This window comes from Pleurodeles waltl, chromosome 1_1, assembly GCF_031143425.1.
Source record: "Pleurodeles waltl isolate 20211129_DDA chromosome 1_1, aPleWal1.hap1.20221129, whole genome shotgun sequence".
NCBI lineage: Eukaryota > Metazoa > Chordata > Amphibia > Caudata > Salamandridae > Pleurodeles > Pleurodeles waltl.
Genome location: NC_090436.1, coordinates 825,897,608 through 825,919,000, shown reverse-complemented (window position 1 = coordinate 825,919,000; position 21,393 = coordinate 825,897,608). Strand labels below are relative to the sequence as shown.

The window sequence follows — 21,393 nt, the reverse complement described above, 5'->3', positions numbered from 1 at the left end:
CTGGCCGGCGGTAAGCGCCATTTACCGCCGAGGTCAGAATGACCCCCTAAGTCTTTTGCTCTTAGATTGTAATCAATAGGGAATAAAATTCATAAAATTCTATCAAAGGTGTGGTTATTCATGGCTGAAAGGTCCTGGTTGCGCCGACAATTTGATTAATGTCTCTATCCAAAGTAAAGTGCATTGTGGTGGTAAATATTGATGACATTATAGATATATTGCTTTACATATTGATCAGTTATCTCGTCCTACGGTGTCTCACCACTGGGTCACAAGATTCATTGGCCTAAAACAAGTCCTAATGTGTATAAATTAACATAGAAGGACGCGTTAACACTATCACACAATGATGTTTTCTTCAAGTTTAGTTAACTCATTATTAAAGGATTTCTTCAATCAAATTATTAAGTTAATAGTTATGTTTTACTCTTAAGGTGTACATTTCAGCTACAGCACTCCCTACGAGGAGTGACATGTCTTACAAGGGCAGATTTGATCTTTTTGTTACTACATTCGTTCCATTGCATTCCATTCTACGCAGCTATGTGCATCACTTCATGTCATGGAAGTAACTTAAATGAACTTTGGAGGCGCAATCATTGGCTGACACAGACACGAACCTTCAATTCGGATACAACCCGGCACCGCACTAAGTATCCCAGTAGGAAAGAGCCTCAATTACAGGCTCGAGACACAGGTCCAGTGACATTTAAAGATGAAAGCTGAACTTGAAAGAAGTAATGCTCCTTATGGGGTATACTTTTTCTAGATAGGGCACCACTTTTACAACATGAGAACTAATAAACATAACTAGTAACCTCACTATGCTCTGACTACTCTGCAACGTTACTATAAGTCACTTCAATTTGTGATGAGGATGGAATCTGTTTTGTGTTGTATATGCAGGCCTAACAGTTCATCTTGCCTATGTTGTTTTGCAACTAGTATTCTGTGTGCTATCTGGTAACAGGACGCATGGAAAACCATAGCATGTATAGTGTTTTTCTGCACCACATTCTACTGCAACACAGTATCTCGTCACTCACTCAGACAAGGTCTTACTCAACCTTATGAAGACACAACTCCCTCCGCACAACTATGAAACTTGGTATACATCGCCATTAGCCATAATAACATGAGCACATTGCTACACAGGTACTAAAAAGCAGCACTCTGGTGCAAATGATATACATGTGTGTATGCTACCAACTGGAGTAGACTCAAGACTACACTCCCGTCTTGCAGTGGCCCTTAAATGCCACATGGGCAAACTTTGCAACACAACCATAGCAGACGCGCCGACCATAGTCCTGTCCGTCACTGGTCCTAGTCACCACTACTTAGAAAAATAGCAACACATTCATACTGGACACATAGACCATGCTCTTTCTCTGCACTGGCACTCATCCACCAGGGGGAAAAGAGCAAAACAGACACTGCAGACATGCAGATCATACTCTTTTCCTGTGCTGGCAACCCTCTGCCTCATGAGGAAACACAGCAACACTGTAAGTGCAGGGACCCAGACCACATTCTCGTTCCACGCTGGCGCTCATCCACCACACAGAGAACCACCAATAACTCTATATAGGAAGACACACACAGACATGTACTAATTACATATGGGAACCGCATCAAATCAGAGAATGGTGATTCATGATGTGCTCAACAACACGTACAAAAACAAGTGCTAGAAACACCTCAGAACACTACGGTAGTTCAAACTAGAAGTAACTTAATTCAATTTAGGAGGACAGACGAGTTATTTTTGTTGTAACATCGGTGCTGCCTTTTTCTTTCAAAACACTACACATTTTTTACATTTGATTGTGACACGGCTCTGAAAAATACTACTACTTTTTAAGCATAGTACTAGAACGCCACAAATGATGACCTAGAAACACTGAAAAGGCCCAGGTTTAAAGCACATACAATGTGCGAAACACTAAGCACAACGGTGAACATCAGAAGTTGCGCAGCGCTTGGCATCCTCCATGGTACCCTTCACAGTGCCTGACAACCACTAAAGCATGCAACCTTTGATGGTGTACAATTCTTAAGAGAAATTGCATATCGTAATCCACCGCTGTTAATAGATAGCACCAGCAAGAATAACTAACTGTACCAGGTTCACTGCATCGGGATGTTCATGTTGTCACAGTAGGTGATTGTTCCCCTGTACACAGACTTTGCCCTCAAATTCTCACAGTTCAAAGCAGGCCTAGGAAAACTTCACACTGTCAGAAACTACTCTATTGCCAAATTAATGAGTGATACTGGGCGTCTGTATTGAGCATTTGATGGTCCCCCGTGACATCAGGCCTTACAATGATGAAACATCTAACCAGGGTGCAGGCAAATGACCTGCTCTTTGCTGCAGATCGCCGCATATCTTATGGGTTGCCCCTCGTTTTTGCAACTGTCAGATCCCTAAATTGTATCCGTGTCACCCCAAAAGTAAATATTTTGCGATGCTCAAGCCCACATCCCATTGGTAAGTTCTAAAATTTTGCCCTACAAGAATAAAACTTGCCATCAGATGAAATGTCACCTCACTGTTCCTGGTGTATAGTTCACAACTGTGCTGATAAATGTCAGATATTAAGGTGCTCTGCAGTGCATCATCATGCTTGTGCACTGTTGTGTGTGCTAGCTGCAGACAACCTCTACTTGGCCGGCCTCCTCAACAGATACTTCTGTATAACTGTGAGAAATGTATAGTGTTGTCTGGACAGCCTCCCCCTTGTCCCAGGAAACTGTATCTATCATATCAGCTGCTAGGATTTAGTCACATTATACTAAGCTGCCCCCCAACACTCAGCCTTCCGATGCTATCGCTCAAGCCCCTCTGTATTTACCAAACCTGTCAGCAAAACACAAGACCTACGCAAGCCAGGACCCTTAAATGTGTGTTCTCTCCCTGACCGTAGTACTGAGATATTCCACCTTCCACCTTCTGCATTCATAGGCTTGGGTCTTTTTTTCATAACAGAAATGTGGCTGAATGAGAATTCAGTCCTGACTTGAAAAATGCCATCCCCAGTAGTTATAAAATTCTCCACATCGAGTGTACCACATACAAGGTAGGGGGAATTTCCCTTGCTTACAAAGAACACCTATATTGTACCATCTTTGACACATGTTTGGATAACAATTCGAGGCTTTACTTTGCAGCTGCTCAATTTCTCATTAGCAATCGTTGCCCTGCCAATTGGTTTATCTTCCTCCTAAACATGAAGCCACATCTCTTCCTAATCTCTACAATCCTGTAGGGCAAACAATTTGCACTCTGATAGTTCTTAGGACCTTCTTGCCTCGGAATTGCTAAACCCTATGGCCTCGTTGAGAATGTCACAAATTAAACAGGTATCTGCCAACAACAAGGATCACTTTTTAGACCATGTGTGGCCATCAGAGGGAACCATCAGTCCCCTGGATCTTATCCTTTTATCATTGTCAGATGACAACTTGATCTGCTTTCAAATCGAACTAGACAATAAAGCGCATCCTCAAACAAAACACAAGCTGTCTACTTCTCATTCCTGGAAAAATATCAACTTGTCTCAAACAGATGAAACAAAGAATTCTTCTCAACGCCCCTTTCCCGTTGTAGGCAGCTTCCAAAGCCAGGTCCCATTTCTATAACATTTATCCACTATCCTCAACCAAGAATATCTGGCTATACATGAGAAAATATTTCCTCATAAATCTTTCACTAAATGGTTCTCTGACACTTTCAAACATTGCTGGCTTAAAGTGTGACAGCTGGAACACAAACGTCATGCCTCCTATGCAGAAAATGACATGCTAAGATACCAACATCAACCAAAATCTATACCATAACCTCCATAAGCATATTTGCATTCTACCATCACGGTCAAATAACTATTTAAGACACGGGGGTCATTTATTCCATTAATTGTACCTCTCACTCTGCCGTTTCCTGATTAAAAAAATTACAGATTTTCTCTTCCAATAAATTCAGAAAACTTCTCTGAAATAAAAAAAACATTTATTCCAATCCTACTAATACCCCCTTTCCTTTGAGCACTTTCACCTCTTGATAAGCTGATCTTGTTTCACTCCCATCAATAAGGAACAAGATGGTTTCATTTTAAGGCAGAGAAAAATTCGGTTCCATTGCCAACCACTGCCCAGTGTGTTTTTTACAACCATGCTTTCAGTCTTTTGCCCGTTCTGCATCATCAGTGTGTGTCTCTACACCGGAAATATTCCACAGGAGAGGATAGTGGGAGTAAGTATACCTCTTCTTAAAAAAGACAACGGAACTGAGGTAGAGAGTTAGAGGTCAATCGCCCTCCTTCCAGCGCTGGACAAAATCACAGATCAGATTGCAGTGAAGCACTTGGCATATCATCAGCTATAATCTAACTGTTTGGACGCCTTGCAGGGGATCAGAAGGCATGTGCTCTCACACTTAATGAATTGAAATCCGACTTAGAGCAAAGCAGCTGCGCCCCCCTTATGTTTTTTGCTTGACCTATTGACACTCGAACTGCCTCTCAGAAGCAGGTTTAAGGGCTCAGTTACAGCATGGTTCTCTTCCTTCCTGGGAGGTCGGACTGACAGTTCGGCTGCCATTCCATTGGTTTCCTTATCCGGGGTACTGCCACTATTTCGTGTTTCATCATCCATCCAGCTGCGGGATTCCGAAGGGTTCGTCCATTTCTCCAATGTTATTTAACATCTGGGTCCATCCTGTGAGCCTGGTCATCAGATCCTTAGCTGCCGTGCAATCGCTTAGGGCGGGGATGCTCAGCTGTCCCTATACCTCGATCACCAAGCACGCTGTCCGTAGCTAACCTGGCCACCTGTCTCTTAGAAGTACAATGACGGGTGGCTGCTCATTTTCTCAAACTTAACACCAACAAATCTGACATTTTTCTTATTATTAGTGACGCTCTTTCACCTTTATTTAAGGGAAGCCCACCCCTTCCTACAACTAAGGTGTAATCTTTTGTGTCCACCTCGATTCCCCCCAGCTCTCCAAGCTCAGACTATAACAGCCGCTTGTGTTTTTTACCTGAAAGTGCTAACATTAATTCTTCCATTTTTGCCTCACTAGCTCTTTGCACATGTGGTCTCACCTTGTAAGATCTAAGAACTGGCTACTGCAAACTCCTTTATCTATGCCTGCCTGAATCCTTTATGAGTCAGCTCCAAAGAATGTAAAATGTTGCTGTCCAGCTACTTTGCAATCTTTAAAAAATCTGATCATGTCACTTGGGCACAAATATCTCTCCACTGGCTTCCGAGGAAACAAAAATAATTGTCTTAAAAACCTGCCTTATGCATATAGTTTTTATGGCACAGAAACAAGATCTATGGTTAACGCTTCTCTCACTACAACTGAGTCAGATGTTTGTGCTCCAATTCGTAAATGTTGTTTTCAGTTTTCTGCATCAAACACACAAGGTCTGTCGGTCATGCCTTCAATTTTGGAACTGTCCTCTGTACATTAAGGCCATTCAAGTAGCCTTTACAAATACAATAAAAACCTATTCATTTCGCTATCCAGATTGTGTTTGCCTCTCTCTTTTTTTTATTTCTTGTCCTTTGTCCTATTGTCTATGGCATGGGTACTCACAAACTTTTTATCGGGGGCCAAAATTGCAGTATTGTTTTAAGTGACAGCAGGGGGTGGGGGGGGGGGTTGGGGGGGGGGGGGTGAGGGGGGAGCTTAGAGGGGGCGGGGCTTAGAGGGGCTAGATTTAGCAATTAGTGATATCTGGCGCGGATAGACTGCTTGCTCCTGTCACCCTGATGGACTGACGGCTCGAACTTCCAAACCCCCTGCAGTTCCGCGCGCACCGAACTCATCCCTCCCTCCGGGAACATCAATTATTCCCCTCTGATCCTCCATGCTAAGCTTTGCTCATTTCAAGGCTCAGTGCGTTTGTTGTGCGTCTCGCGGGCCGCCAAGGTAGGTCCGTGGGGCCGCTGGCGGCCCGCGGGCCGTACTTTGAGTAACGTCGGTCTATGGTGTGGAAGGAGTGCTTGATACATAAAATTAATTCCAGCAACTTACTGGGAGGTGGGACACAGGTAGAAAGTCTCAGAAAAGTGGCCCTCCAGTTAAGTGTACAAAATATTCCAGGGACAGCTCCTCTGCTAAGGCGGGGTAGCGTCACCCGCTGCTTTTAAGCAGAAGGGGAAGGAAAAATAAAATGATAAAAACAAAGCTTTATCATCATTTTATTTTTCCTAGGAGCGGTTTAGGGCATGGCGGGGTTGGACTGGAGGGTGCAGGAGGATGGCTGGAGGGAGGAGTGGAGTGCACAATAAATGTGCATGTCTGTTTGGCCAGCCGTGTTGGGCCGGCCAAATAGACATGCGCACTTTGCATTTCTCCACCCGGCTGTATTAAACAGATGGGAGGAGAAAGTGCACAAGCCCTCACTCCCTGTGTGAGCGCTGAAGCAGGGCACTCACACCAATCATGGCGCTGCTATCATGCTGATGACAGCAGCGTCGTGATTGGCTGGGAGCCTGTGTGCTGCCGGGAAGAGGAAGGAGAAGACGCAAACATGTCTATGGAAGAAAGGTAAGTGTTTTTTTCATTTTTTAATTTTTTTTTATACCCCCCGCCCGCCTCCCCAGTTCAGTGTAAGCCGCCACTGAAATATTCGTAGTTTCGGGTTACAGGGGACATATAAAATGGTACTTTCATGTTTTGAGGAGATGGCTTTATGTACCAGTCACAGCTGTGGACATAAAACATTCTCTCAGCCAGCAAATATCTGATAACCAGCTCTGGATTCTGGGTCCATCTGGGGTCTCCCAAGCCATTGTCAGCTGGCATCTAGCGAGAATTAATGTCATATCTATAAATCTGGTTGTGACAGCACATGCAACTCAATAGGCAAGTCTTAGGTGTTGTAGTCAATGGGTGTTCTGTCATCACCATCCCAGACCATGTGAAGGAAGCAGCGCCAACCGCACCACTGGGACAGCTTGCATTGACATCTGGGGACATCAGGTTTATTCTTTTAGGTGTAATATACGTGCTGCGGAGGTAGTAATATTGTATTAGTTGTAATTGTGCATTACATTGGACTGTTGGGGTGCGTGCAAATATTTTGGCACAGTCCGGTTGAGATAAACAGGGCCCTATGGGGCTTTAGCCTGTTGCCAGTATGCTGCTGAGTATATTGTAGTCCACATTCAGTAAGGAGAGGGGTCTATATGATCCAGCTCTCTCTATGTTTGGGTAGTGCTGTTATTAACACTTCTTGCATGCTCTTTGGAAGTTCTCTGGCCACACTGGATAATAATGTCAGCCAGGGGACCAATCGGACCACATAAGTCACATAGAGCTTGATTGAGAGGCAGTCTGTACCCGGCACTCTTCCCCACAACATAGCCCTGATCGCCCACCAGACGTCTTGTCTTGTTCCTTATAGCCTTGCCGAGCAGTTTCATCTTCGCTGCCGATAAGCGCCCTAATCTAGCGCTGAGGCCATAGTCATGAAGTAATTGTGCTCTATTTGCTTCACCCGCTGAATATAATTGTCTATAGTATTCTAGAAATTCTTGATTAATTGCCATCTGTGAGTAAACCACCTCATTATTTACATTTTTTATGCTGTGCTGAGTATTTGAGACTCCCTCTTTTCAGGATTAGAGAGCCAAGCAAGTAATCTTCCAGACTCATCCTGTTCATCATGAGCTTTTGTGATATAGGAACGGTAGTCGTAACCCCTCATGCATTCTTTCAGCACTTGTAGAGATTCTCTTTCCTCAAGCAAACTTGTTTTAGCAGTGGGGTCCCTGCTCCGGGTTTTTTCCAAGCGCTGAAGGAGGTCCTCCTGCAGCCTAATATCCACATGTAATTGCACATAGACCCCACTTGCTGTTGCTATGCAAAGAAAAAGGTTGTAAGGACAAAAACTAACGGAGGACTCTGGAGTTTGTGTCCTTATGATGAGCCAACCAGGATAATGGGGCGTGATCAGTAAGCAAGGTAAATGGCCGACCCGCCAAGTAATAACAGAGAGACACAACCGCCCATTTGATGGCCAAACATTCCTTCTCCAACGTGGGATAATGCTGTTCACAGGGTAAAAATTTGCGGCTCAAATACACAGTGGGATCATAGAAGCCGTCCTCACACTGTTGGGACAACACATCCGCCAACCCCAGAGCAGAAGCATCAGTCTGTACTTGAAATGGTTTACTGAAATCAGGACAACAGAGCACAGGTTCAGATACCAACATGGTCTTGAGTGTTTCAAAACTGTGCAATTCAGCAGCAGAGAGGCAGGGAATCAGATTGGACTTCGTTTTACCTAACAAGTCAGTGAGAGGGGCAGCAATATCCGAAAAATGTGGAATGAATCGTCTGTAATAGCCAACCATACCAAAGAAAGCTCTAATGTCCTTCTTCCGGCAGGGAGGGGGAATGTGTGTGATGGCCTGAACCTTCTCAATTTGTGGTCGGACTTTCCCATGTCCTATTACATATCCCAGGTATCTGATGGAATCATGGCCTAGCTTGCATTTGTCAGGGTTCGCAGTGAGGTTGGCCGTACGCAGTGCTTGTATGATGTTTTCTAAATGTGAGATATGCTCTTCCCAGGTAGTACTATACACAATGATGTCATCCAAATAAGCGGCGGCATAGGCCTGAAAAGGCCGTAGAACCATGTCGATGAGTCTTTGGAATGTGGCTGGTGCCCTATGAAGGCCGAAGGGGAGGACCGTAAATTGATAAAGGCCTGAGAGGGTGGCAAAGGTGTTTTTTTCCTATCCTCCTCCTTAAGGGGAATCTGCCAGTACCCTTTTGTTAGATCTAATGTTGACATATAGGCCGCCTCTCTTAATCTTTCTAGTAACTCATCTATCCGGGCAATGGGGTAGGAGTCAAAATGGGATAGTGCATTTACCTGTCGAAAGTCAATACAGAACCTAGTAGATCCATCCGGTTTTGGTACTAGGACTATAGGGGAACACCACGGACTGGAGGAGGGTTCAATGATGCCTGCAGATAGCATGTCTCTAACTTCCTGTTCCACTATCTGCTGTTTGGCCTCGGGTATCGTGTATGAACATTGTTGAGCTACTCTATCCCCTATGGTACTTATATGGTGCTGAAGCATGTGAGTGTGACCTGTTTTTTTTTTTAGAAGACGTCAGGACTAGTCAGGACTAACTGTTTTAGTCGGCTCTGCTAAGCCTGTGAGAGCTTCTCACTGATGTGGGGCAGTATTGTTTCGGTTTGGGTGCTTTCTTTGGTGGGGTATACAGGAATGGCACTGTCAGGATTACTGGTTATATACAAATTGGGGATGGCCTCCTTCTCGGTCTGATCATACCATGTTTTAAGTAGATTTTATTACAAGCACGGAGGCTCCTATTATGCTAACTTCTCTTGCTTTAATTTGAATAGCAGCCAAGATAAACTACAAATCCCAGCAAACCCAGCTGGGAAACTACTGAAATATGTCATACAGTGGGTAACCAATCAAAGTCATAGGTAAGTATAAACATATACATAAAAGTCCTCTTTTCTTCCTGCTCGCAGTCAAGATAAGTACTATCTTTCTACTCATGTGTTTATATGCCTTTACTATGCTTATTTAGTACTTTCTTTATTACATGGTTTCTTGCTGTATACATATATTGCTGTGCGCTTCCTTTTAGCAACCTTTCTCTTCTCGGGTCTATTTTATGGCTCTCTTTCTCGCTTTATGGTTTGTAGTTCGTTTTTCTTATCGCGCCCCCAACGTTCCAAAGTGAACGCCTGGGGCGCGCGCTGTGCTCGGCTGCGTCTTTCCTTGTCAGACGCGAGCCGGCATAGCTTCTGACAGTGCGTCAGAACAGCTGATTCTTCTTCTTTCAACATCGCGGCATTGCGGTCACGCTTTCATTAGCGCGACCGCTTCAAAATCACAACAACATTCTTCGGTGAGCCTCTCCCCGGCCCAGCTGTTCCCTAATTCGTTTTTTAACCGGTCGGTCACGCATTAATTAGCGTGGCCATTTCCAGGCTTTTGAAAGCCTCTGACACACGCAGTTAACCGATTTTTTCGTTTTAACTGACAGTGTAGTTAGTTAATTAATTATTTTGTTAGAGATAGGCTATTTATATATTTAAAATTCATAAATTTACTGGAATTATTTTTAAAACTTTTTCCTTTACCATGGAAAATTATTCCGAAGACGAAGAGGCTCAACAGTTTAAAGAGGATTTAGATTCCTTTATTCAGGACTCGGTCCAGAAAGCGGTTTCCTCCTCAATTTCTGATTTTTCCAAGACATTTGAAGCCTCTGTCAAACGTTTAATATCCTCCGCTACCCCTACCAAAGCCAGGGAAAGAAAGACAGACAATGTAGATGTTAACTCTGACTCTCCGTCAAAAAACATCCCTAACCAACCGTCCACCTCCAGTATTTCCTTTCCCATACAAGTCACTAATTTGGGAGATACAGATGACGATATGGGTGATTCCGACTCTGATAAAGATACGGATAAGGATGATCCAGACATAATGATCTGGTCAGGGCCTGTGGAGAAGAGGCGTAAAACTTCTCTAAATATATTGGGAGAGTCTTCTAAAACCAAATCAAAAAGTACCTTATTGGATTTTGCGGGTCAATCGATGTTTGATCCGTCCCTTATCCGTCACCCTAATTCCACTGAATGGACTCCCAGTGACCATGTCTCGGACTATGTTTTAAAGAATCTTCGACAACCCTTAGACAAATTGGTACGTAATAGACTCAAATCCGAGTGCCCTAGACCTTCCCTTCCCAACAACATCACTAATACCCCTGTCATTGACCCAAATATGATAATGTTCTTTACTAAATTTGGGAAAGATCCCAAGAAAGGTGTTGACAGAGCCTGGACCAACTGCCAAGACAGGCTGCTTGACCTCTCGGGCCCTCTCACCAGGATTCTAGACTTGGCAGAAGAAGCCAGAATGGAAGGCAAGAAAGTTGACCCGGTCATCCTTTCCAATTGGGCCCAAAGGGCGATTTGCCTACTTGGCAACACAAACGCCTCAATGGCGCAAGAAAGGCGCAAAAGCTTGCTACTAAAAATCGATCCCAAACTCAATACTCTCGCCGCTAAGGAGACGGGTCCAGAAGCCAACGGCTTGCTGTTTGGAGATTCTTTCATAAAAGAACTCAGTAAATATGTGCAAACCTTTACCTCTATGGACAAGGCGCAGTCTTCCATGCAAAAGATTTTTCATTCCCGTGTTTTTGGAAGAGCCGGCAAAGGCAGGAGCCACTTTGCCGGCCGATACACCCAGAGAGGTGCGGTCAACCAGACCAGAGGCTCCACTTCCTACCAACAAGAGTACAAACCACAGTTCTACCCTCAAAGGTATTGTTCATTCAGATGTGGCTTCAGATCCAGAGGTTCACAAAACTCAGGTAAGCGTTCCTCTTTATGGTCCATTGTTGGTGGGAGGCCGGACGGCATTATTCATAACAAACTGGCAGTCTTTAACCGCAGATCCATGGGTCCTGCAGACAGTCTCAGGCTATCATATAGAACTCTACTCAGCTCCTTTACAACATCATGTTCCAAAACCCCTAATATTTTCCAAACAACAAGACACTCTTCTCTCTCAAGAGATTCATTCTCTAAGTCTCAAGCACGCGATAGAGCCATGTTTCCCTCATCCTTCAGGCTTCACCAGTATGCTTTTTTTGGTCCAAAAAAAGAACAAAAAATTTCGTCCTGTCATAAACCTCAAGTTTTTCAACAAATTTGTGGTTTATCACCATTTCAAGATGGAAACTATTCTTCATCTTCGAGATTCGTTATTGACAAACGATTGGATGGTTCGTTTAGACTTACAAGATGCTTATCTCTCCATTCCCGTTCATCATTCCTTCAGGAAATTTCTACAATTCCAATGGAAGGACCAATTTTACCATTTTACGTGCCTTCCTTTTGGCCTTTCTTCAGCTCCTTGGTGTTTCACCAAGGTATTAAAGCCGGTGATAACTCACCTGAGAGCACAAGGGGTCAGAATTATAGTATACTTAGACGACTTCTTAATTCTACACCAGGACAGATCTTTACTCACACAACAATTAGATATGTTTGTGTCCCTCCTTCAAAATCTAGGCTTTCTAATAAACAAGGACAAATCCAACCTCATTCCGTCCCATCACATGGAATTTTTGGGGTTTCTCATAGACTCTACCGAGGCTACACTTCATCTTCCGGCTCAAAAGATTTCCCACATAAAAAAGGAAATACACTCCGTTCTCAACAAATAACCGCTCACAATCAAAGGTCTGGCCCGCATAATCGGCCTTTTAGCCTCATCTATTCAAGCCATATTTCCAGGTCCCCTTCACTATCGAGCGCTTCAGCGACTAAAAATTTGCCATCTCCGCGAAGGCTTCACATATGAGGATCTAATCCTGTTAGATCACGAATCCCGGATCGAACTCCAATGGTGGCTCGACCACCTAGACGCCTGGAATGGCCGGGCAATATTCTCTACAGCACCAGATCTTGTCTTAGAATCCGATGCAGGTCGGACTGGTTGGGGCGCAAGATGCGCTCAGTTCTCGACTGGAGGTTTATGGTGAAGAGAGGAGTCATCTCTGCACATAAACTGTTTAGAGATTCTTGCAGGTTCCTTTGCGATCCAAACCTTTGCCAAAGACAGGGTAAGTTGTTCTATTCTCCTCCGGATGGACAACCTTTCAGCAGTTCGGTATATGAATCACCTTGGAGGTACTCGGTCAAAACCCCTCGCCGAACTAGCAAAAAGTATTTGGGAATTTTGTCTTCAAAACCAGATTTCCCTACGAGCAGAATACCTTCCGGGAAACATGAACACAATCGCAGATTGGTGCTCCAGATATCTTCAGGACTCCAGCGATTGGCGTCTTCACCCTTCTATCTTCAACAATCTCTCTTCCAAATTCGGTCCCTTCTCTGTCGATCTCTTTGCCTCTCGTTTAAACTCTCAAATCCCTCGGTTCTACAGTTGGCGGCCAGACCCTCTGGCTTTGGCCACCAACGCCTTTCAACAGGACTGGTCCAATCAAACCAACTATGCTTTTCCTCCCTTCATAATGATTCCCAGAGTTTTGGCGCAAGTCCGTCGTCAATCCACCAAAGTGCTTTTGATTACCCCCCTTTGGCAGGGTCAGCCTTGGTTCCCCTCAGCTCTTGAATTACTTGTAGATCTCCCTGTTCTTCTTCCACTTTTTCCCTCTCTTTTGTTGAATCCACAAGGACAACCTCACAATTTGATACTCAACCACACTCTTCAGTTAGTCGCATGGATGGTTTCGGGTCTGCCTGGAGAACCCCAGGAATTTCGCAGGAGGCTGCAAGCTTCATACGTCAAGCCTGGGCTGCCGGCACAACTAAAGCTTACAAGTCAGCCTGGTCAATCTGGAATAATTGGTGTCTGGTCAGGGGTGCCGATCCCGCTTCAGCAGATGTAGTCCTGGTTGTTAATTTTTTAGCCTCCCTGGCAGCCCAGGGCAAGGCTTACAGAACAGTCAACATGTATAGATCCGCAATTTCCGCGGAACATGACCGAATCAATAATAAACCCATTGGCGAGCATCCTCTAATTTGTCGACTGTTAAAAGGGATACGTTTTACCAAACCCCCTTTACCTAAGTACAATACCATGTGGGATGTCAATGTGATCTTACAGTTTCTTTTATCTCAACCGTCTAATTCCCTTTTATCCCTAAAATTTCTTTCTGCTAATCTAACCATTCTCCTCTGTCTAGTTTCTCTCAAACGTATTTCTGACGTTAAAGCCTTAGATGTAACTTCTGTACAGTATACTCTTCAAGGTGTTTTCTTTCAGGTTCAAAGAAGAACAAAAACTAATTTAATGTCTGTTTTTTATCCTTATTTCCCGGATCAGGCTAATTTATGCGTAGGAACTTGTTTGAAAGAATATATTTCAAGAACTAGAGATTTGAGAAAGCCTTCCGAAACTCAACTCCTCATCTCATTCAGATCCCCTCATAATCCTGTCACTTCCACTACTTTAGCCCGCTGGGTAAAATGGCTCATGGACCTGGCCGGTATCAACATCTCCCTTTTTGGGGCCCATTCCACCAGAGGAGCTATGGCTTCCAAGGCCTTTTTGTGCAGGATTGAGTTTGGGCGACATTCTCAAATCAGCTGATTGGTCAAATGTCTCAACCTTTAGAACCTTTTATTGTAAGCCTGTTTCCCATGTAGCTAATTCAATAATTTCTATGCTTTGAACTAGCATAATAGGAGCCTCTGTGCTTGTAATAAAATTGAGATTTTCTTAGCTTTAGTGAAAGTCTTGATTTTATTAAACACACGGAGGCGAGTATTATCCCACCACTATTGTTCTTCTGTTTAACCCTCCCTTTATTCTCAGCAGGTACAGCTGCCGCTACTACCCAGACATCCTAAGGTTCTTTCTTCAACCTACCAGCATACTTCGATGGACATACCTTCTTTGACACAGAAAATAACTTTACTTCAAGACCTTTTCATCCCGGATCTGGATCAAAAGACTGTTCATATAGTATACCGTTTTGAAGCTTTATTTTCAATTCTATTGGCATGTGCTACTTTACTCCTGATTGTTCCTTTATTCAGAGTGGCTTAACTGCTCTGCAAGAAAAGAGGACTTGTTGCTCTCAGCCAATATGTTTATACTTACCTATGACTTTGATTGGTTACCCACTGTATGACATATTTCAGTAGTTTCCCAGCTGGGTTTGCTGGGATTTGTAGTTTATCTTTGCTGCTATTCAAATTAAAGCAAGAGAAGTTAGCATAATACTCGCTTCCGTGTGTTTAATAAAATCAAGACTTTCTTTCACTAAAGCTAAGAAAATCTCCATTAATATGAAAGATCTTCTCCCTACCTGACCCCTCGGGTATTTCTATCTTGTATGTGGTAGGTGTGACTTTATCGAGTATAGTGTATGGGCCCTGCCATCGTGCGAGGAGTTTATTCTCAGTAGTGGGTAATAAGACCAACACTTTCTGTCCTATGGTTAGGCTGCGGGGGCTACTATGTGCATCATAATGATGTTTCTGCTTCTCATGTGCTTCTCTTAAGGTCTGATGAGCTTCTTCCCATACTTTGTGCAAGTTTTCTTTGAGATCTTTTGTATACTAAAGGATGTCTTTCAAATCATCCTCCGTTTCCTCCCATTGTTCAGCCAACATTTCTAACAGGGCTCGTGGTTGTCTACCAAATAATAACTCAAAGGGACTGTGTCCGGTAGATGACTGTATATGGGTGCTGAGTGCATAGAGTACCAGCGGTATCTTTCTTTCTCAATCTTTCCCTGAATCATGTATGAGTTTTCTCAACAAGGTTTTAATCGATTTATTGTAGCGTTCCACCAGACCATCGGTTTGTGGGTGATAGACTGAGGCCCAAATCTGTTTGACAAATTTCAGACTTCAGTCGAGACATAAAAGGAGTGCCTTGATCCGTGAGTATCTCTTTGGGAAAACCTACTCGGGAGAAAACGTCTATCATGGACTGGGCTACTGTTTTGGTGGTCATGCTAGCTAGCGGAATGGCCTCAGGGTACTAGGTAGCATAGTCTACTATTACTAACAAACACTGATGCCCCCTAACTGAGGGGGTTAAAGGACCCACTAAATCCATTCCTACCCTGGTAAATGGGATCTCTATTATGGGTAGTGGTTAGAGGGGAACAGGACGATTGGGGGACGGGTTGATGATTTGGCACTTGGGACATTCCTAGCAATGTCGCCTAATATCCCTGTACACTCCGGGCCAATAAAACCGTTTCAGGATAGCCTCCTCAGTCTTCTCCCTTCCTAAATGACCTTCCCCATTGTCCCCATGGCCTAGATGTAGGACCTGTTCCCAGTAGCGTTGGGGAACCACCAGCTGTGGCTTCCTATCTGGACTATCTGAGCCTCTTCTACACAATAACTCTTGGAAAGTATAAAGGTAGGACATACCGAAGGGGAATCAGATGCTCAGGCTAGGTGCCATGCCTTCTTCAGAGTGGGATCCTCTCTCTGGGCCTGTCGGAATTGACCTGCGATAGTCATGATTGCTGTAGGGCTGATCTTGAGAGGAGTTGTGGTACTGGCTGTCTTCTTATAATAGGAATTGCTTTTCCTTTTTACTGAGTTTTCTTCTGGGGCAGGTGACGGAGCTTCTTTACACCATTTCAACGCTATGTTTTCCTGATTTGCCATATTCAGCAAGTGGGAAAATCCTCATAATCTGTTCCTATAATCATGTCTTCCCCTGACTCCCACAGAAAGATACTCCTCCCGTCCTCTCCATTTCAACTCTATCGTGGCCACCGGGTAGATCTTCCGGTTTCCATGTACGCATGTAATTAGGACTTGCGCATTGGGTACCCATTGGTCGGGTTGCACATATTGCCTCTTTTATCACACTTTGGCTACAGCTGGAGTCTATCAGTACATTCCTTTTCTCGTTATTTATCCACATGGAGGTGGTATATTTCTCCATATTATGTCCCTGCCTTAAAACACAGCCCTTTGTCATCCCTATCTCCATAGGTTCCTTGGGTTCCTTTTTTAAGGGTCAGTATCTGGCTATATGCCCCCATTCACCACAATTGAAACATTGAGGTCTGGACAGAAAATCTCGGGAGGGAGTCAGACGAAGAGTAACTGATCAGTCACTACTGGGACCCACTAGTGGTTTGGAGAAGAGGGGTTTGGTGTACTGCCCCTTGTGTTTGCGGGGCGGCTTCTTGGTTGGGCCCCTCTAAAATCAGGGGCACGGTGGAATGCACAGACCAGATCTATTGCTGATCGACTATTGAGGTCCGGATGCTGTCTGATCCAGTTTCTGGTGGTGGGTGGGAGGGCATCTAAATATTGCTCTAAGATAATGGCTTCAAACATCTCATCCTTGGAAGTCTCTGTGGGTTTTAACCATCTTCCACCTGCATGGTGTACCCTATAATACAGAGTGCGGGGATTTTCTTGGGGCATCCATTTGGTTTGGCAGAACCGCACGCGATAACTTTCCTGGACCAGTCCAATGCGTTCCAAGATAGCTTTCTTAATTTCATTGTAAGGCGTGACCCCTCCCGGATTGACAGCCTGGTAAGCCTCTTGTAAAGTTCCCATTAATAATGGGGCTATATACTTCCCCACTTGCCAGAGGGCCAATTGGCAGAACTTGTGACTCTCTCAAAGTTAGTAAAAAATGAGTCTGGGTCCTCATTGTCCTGATACTTTTGAAGGACACTGCTCGGAACGTTCGTATGCAACCTCGTATGGGCTATGGTGTCTGTTAATTTTCCCAGGGCAGTTGGTTATTTGCTATTATTGTAGCCTTGCTTTTTAACGCAGTCTGTAAGTCTTCTCTTTCTTCTTTCGCTTCTCTTAGTTGCTCCTCCCATACCAACTGAAGATGTCGCTGCCCTTCTGCTAGTTGGGCTATCAAGTCAGCGAGGGAGGGTTTTGCTTCTATTACGGCCGCTGCTCCTGTGGGAATTCGTCCTTAGACTATCCCACTTTTGACACCACTGTGATAGGGTACCGTAAGGAGGACTCGTACGCAGCAGTGTTATACAAATATCTCTTTATTGCTTATGGGACTATGGGAGCATAGTAGGTAGACTTTATCTGTTTCCTTTGGTCTGGGATCTGGTCTTCACAGGACTTTTCTCATCTCTTGTTTTCTTCCTTCCAGTTGGAGTCTCAGGAGGCGCATTTGGGAGGAAAAAGAATAAAACATCTGTTGGTGAAATGGTAAGATGTTTTCTCCTTTTCTTATTCTTTCCCTGTTTCTTTCCTGGCTCTAATTCTTGTTGTCTAGATGGTTATTCTTGCCCGTAGCTATCTTCTGCTCTCCCCGTTTCCTTTTTTTTTCTCCCTGTTCTTCTGTCTCTATTATCCCTGGTTGTAGTTTGTTCTCTCTCTTCTCCTTTTACTGTGGTTTTGCTCTCTTTTCTCTTTTATTGAATTTATCCTTTTTCTCACTGTCCCTGTCCCGTCCTTAAATGCTGTTCTTTTGCTTCCTTTCCGCTATTTTTTTGGGGGGGGAGGAAAAACTGTTTCCTCACAATAAACAACAAAACAAAGTAAGCCTGCTACCAGCTGTGGACTTCTGTTCCCCGCTTTCATTTATACGTGGGGGAACATAAACAACACACTCTGCATGGCTGCCCTGCCTCCGTGGCCCCCTTCCTCTTTCCACCCTTCCTCGTACCTCCCATCTCCCACCTCTGACCTCCCTGTTCACCACGCAGACCAGTCCACTGTGGGACCGTACCTGCGATGGCCACGCTCTTCCAAGAGCGTGGCTGGGGTGTTGAGTTCTCCCCCTTCCTGGTTCTCCGGTCCTGGGGTTGGGAAGATCCGGCCGGCGTCTTCCTTCTTCCGGTGGCTGCCTCCGCAAGAGTCGTCTGTGATCCAGCAGGGATTCCTCCCGTCGTCATCAGGCTCTTCTGCTTCGGGGCTGTCGTCCTTCACCTTTGTCTCGTCTCGACGCCAGAAAGCATCTCCGCTGGGCCTATGGAACCCAGAGTGCTCCGGAAGCTGTTCCGGATTGGCCACACCCGGTAGTGCTTCCGGGGACAGCCAGTGCGAGGAGGACGTGATGCCGGGAGCGGCCCATCACAGGGCCTTCTTCAGTGAAACTGGATCAGGAAAGCATGTCTCAAGAGCAATATCTACCAAGCAAACTATCAATGATGAGATCAGAAACAGAAAGTACTGCACTCTGTTCCACCCAGAACAGCTCATTACCGTCAAAGAAGGTGCTACAAACAACTATGCTTGAGGCCGCTACACCACTAGCAAGGTGATCATTGATCCAGTAATGAAAATGATCTGAAAAATGCTGGACCATTGCAGTGGGCTTCAAGTCTTCTAGACCTTCCACAGCTCTGGAGGTGAGACCGCCCCAAGTTTAACTTCAATGTTGATATAACATTTATCTGTGGACTATGAAAAGAGGCAGGCCCAAGCTGAAGTAAGTATATGCCTCACCAAAGATTTCTACTGCTGTGGCTAAACCATACAACTCCATTCTGACCACACACACAACTCTAGTGCATTCAGGCTGTGCTTTTATGGTGGACAGGGAAGTCATTGATGACATCTACAACTGTAATCTTGGCATTGAGCACCCCTATTACACCAACCTTAACGACCTGAAAGATCAAATTGTCTTCCGTTACAGCATTATAGCATTTCTCAGGTTTTAGTGTGCCTTAAATGCTGATCTTATAGTTTCAACTGAAAAAAATAGTAGGTAGACTTTATCTGTTTCCTTTCTCAGGTTTTAGTGTGCCTTAAATGCTGATCTTATAGTTTCAACTGAAAAAAATCCCTTTTCCTTGAACCCACTTTCCTTTGGTCACCTATCCCTAATTATATATGCAAAAAAGGCTAGAGATCTCTGAGCCTGAGATCACCAACGCTACTTTGAATATGCAAATCAGATTGTGAAATGCATTCCTAGGATAAACAAGATTATGGCCTGATACTAGCTCTAACAAGTGAATGCGGTGTCCAAAGATGTTAATTCAGGTATAGCTATAGTTGCAATAAAGACCAGGCAGTCAATTTAGGGCCTGATTTAGGGCCTGATTTAAATCTTGACGGTGTTTATGCCAAGCTATGTCAGCAGTGACCCGAAAAGACCATCAAGTCAACGGTGTTCCGCCTGCCATATTTAGATGTATTGTGGCTGAGCCGAAGACGCCATGACGGAGTTCTCTTCCTAGCCGTCAGGCAGGTGGGTTCCCGCTGGCCATATTTAGATGTTTCAGCTGTGCAGGCGGTGTCATGCCAGCAGATTGCTGATGGAGGGTGACTGTTTCTGGCAGTGGCTATGGAATACAGGTATGTCACATACACATATTGTACCTTAGCCATGTGTCCCCCTGCACAACACACAACACAACACACCATTATCCATTGCCATACCCACACCACACAACCTGTATGTGCCGACCACACCCTTTGCCATGCATCCATGACACAACACACACACACTACTGACACTGCACCCACACACAACACAACCACAACAACCAACACAACTACACACTCAGCTACACAAACACACTCACATTAGGCACACCTACACACATCATAACAATGTCCACCACACAACAACACTCATCTGAATTTGCACACAGCAACACAACATACACAACAACATTGATTCCACATGCAAATGACACAGATACAGACACAATCACATCACCCACTCCAGATCCCTCCACCTCAACCAGCCAATCAAATCACACACACATAAACATACTGACTCACATACAGAACAGGTAGCACAGCCTTACCAGTACAGGTCCCCTTGCAATGCGCACACATGGACACCATTGATAAGTGTGATTGTACTCTCATTGTGGAGCCTGCATTTATTTGCCAATTAATAATGACACCTCAATGACATGTGTCTATGTGTGCGATGTGCGTGTTGTGCCTGTGTGTCCCTATCCATGTCTGACCCAATCGAGTACCCGACATATGCATGGCACAGTATTTAAAAAAATTACTGTGACATGTATATGCCTGCAGTGGTCCCAACCTCACTTGCAGTGCCCACCCAACATACTCTGGCAATGTTGTGTCCCTACGTTCGAGTCCAGTGACAGGGGGTTTTTCTCCGTGGGTGAGTGGCAGCAGTGATAGCAGGCCTTGTCCAGTCATGTCTAGTTGAAAACGGAAGTGGAATCGGGGGAAAAGGTATGTTTTTACCTCATTCCCACCCCCCCCCCAATCTGCCAACTCAAGCATGGAGGTCAGACCCCACTTTTTTTCGTGGCGGTAAGGCACATTCAAATCTGCCCCGCAGCAAAGGTAGCTGAAGTCCTGCCGGCACCCACTTTTCCCCATGGCGCCATCAACACGGGTAGAGTTTCTTGGCAGAGGCAGCGGGCCTATCACCTCTGGGACTGCCAACATCTAAATCTGGCGAGCAGCCATTTATGGCGGTAGATGGGGTTTCAGTTGAAAAATAGACTGCAGAACCGTTACTGCTAACATGTAAATCAGGCCCTTGATTTGTAGATTTAAGGTGGTGAGTATCGACTACCATCCACCCTGGGGATGTTCCTGGACGAGACCTAGTGAAACCCTGTGGGTGGTCTGCATGTTGAGCAACACAACTGCGACAGTTGAAGCCTAGGTCCACCTTGACCACAGGTTTGACTAGATGTAATACAGCCTACCAGACAGCTCAGCTGTCTGTTTTTGCTAAAGACATCTAGGTGCTTTTAGAAAGTTGACCTAGGAATGCATTCAGTTCCTTGATTACCATTCTCTTTGTGGTTTGTTACTCTCACTTTCTGGCTTTCCATTTGCTGGCTTTATTTGCTTTAGGCTCTCCAGGTTCAGTTTGTGCCGCCCGTTGCCTAAACCGTGTTTTCTGTATT

General features: G+C 44.7%; 1 pseudogene; it reads left to right on the top strand.

The window, feature by feature from the left end:
* The first annotated feature begins 18,149 nt into the window (after window positions 1-18,149).
* On the top strand, window positions 18,150-19,200 carry LOC138301713 (tubulin alpha-4A chain-like; annotated as a pseudogene).
* The last annotated feature ends 2,193 nt before the right edge of the window (window positions 19,201-21,393 follow it).